The 1,281-nt window shown below is 42.0% G+C and overlaps 1 pseudogene; it reads right to left on the reverse strand.

Moving 5' to 3' along the window:
• Positions 1-6: 6 nt before the first annotated feature.
• On the reverse strand, positions 7-1,278 carry LOC113745372 (UDP-glucuronosyltransferase 2A3 pseudogene; annotated as a pseudogene).
• Positions 1,279-1,281: the final 3 nt, after the last annotated feature.

The following is a 1,281-nucleotide window of genomic DNA, read 5'->3' on the forward strand; positions in this document are numbered from 1 at the left end:
TAATCTAAAGCATGACCGTACTAACACAGCAAAAAGTAACATAATAAGTAGTACAAATGTAAGTAAAAATAATATGACATCAAGAGAGTGGTAGGAATACCAGGGCAGTCTGTAGGACTCTGTTCTCAGGTGAGCAGCACCTTTGTGTCTCATGACAAACTCTATCCAGAAGAGGGCGGTGTCCAGCGGCTTCATTGGCTGATCTCTGTGCAGCCTGGAGAGTCTCTCCATGTTCATCCTGTAGGAGGGGTCATTTAGGACTTCCTGAATTCCCTGAAAGAAGATGTCTTCATTCATATTAAAAATATTAATTATCTTCCCTGCTCCTCTTACTTCAATTCTAAATAGATTATCAGGTTGATCAAAAATCAGTGGAAGTCCTAGGATAGGAACTCCATGGTAGATTGCCTCTTGAACACCGTTTGTTCCTCCATGAGCCACAAATAGTTTAATCTTGGGATGTCCTAAAAGGTCACTCTGTGGCATCCAGTCAACTAGTAAAGTGTTGTTGCCCAGGGTGGCTGGTCTGTCACCTTTATATCTCCAGATGACTTTCTGAGGTAATTTGGCAAAAGCTGCAGCAATCCCATCAGCTAGGTCATGGGGAAGCTTTTCAATGAAGGTCCCCAGAGACATGATGATGACTCCATGCTCTCCAGAACTCTGCACAAAGTCCTCCAAGTGTTCAGGAAGAGGTTTTGTGGGTTTACACTGGAACCCTCCCATATAGATAACATTAGGCATGGTGGGACGAGGAAACTCAAACACAAAGTCCACTCTCATGAGCCAAAGATCTGCTGCTTGAAATAGGGATGAGTAATCTACTCCTGGACCTAAATATTTTTCAATTACGCCAACATAATATGGTTCAACAAAATATGCAATTTGAAATTTCCAGAAGCCAAAATTGATAACATTAAAAAGTCTTTCAAGAAAGCTCATTTTATCTGAAAGCTCAGTTCCTGTCAATGGAATATAAGAAAGAGGAGATGGCGCAATTGAAAAATGACCTTCACCTTGAGAAGTCCACCTGACATTGAAAACAAGAGGCAACCTGAGGTAGTGGGCAACTATAGCACCCACTGGTGTAACAGGGTCTGTAAGGACAAGGTCATATTTGGCATCCTGTAGTGACTGTATCAAATCTGTATCAAAAAGCAGCTCAATCATTTTACATGTTTTCTTATGGATCTCAGAGGCCTTTTGTCCTTGTTCCATTTCCAGTTTAAATCGTGTCCAGGCAGACTTCCCTCCCCTCTGGATTTCAAGCAACTGGGCCAC

This window comes from Larimichthys crocea, unplaced genomic scaffold (genome assembly GCF_000972845.2).
Source record: "Larimichthys crocea isolate SSNF unplaced genomic scaffold, L_crocea_2.0 scaffold68877, whole genome shotgun sequence".
Lineage (NCBI taxonomy): Eukaryota > Metazoa > Chordata > Actinopteri > Sciaenidae > Larimichthys > Larimichthys crocea.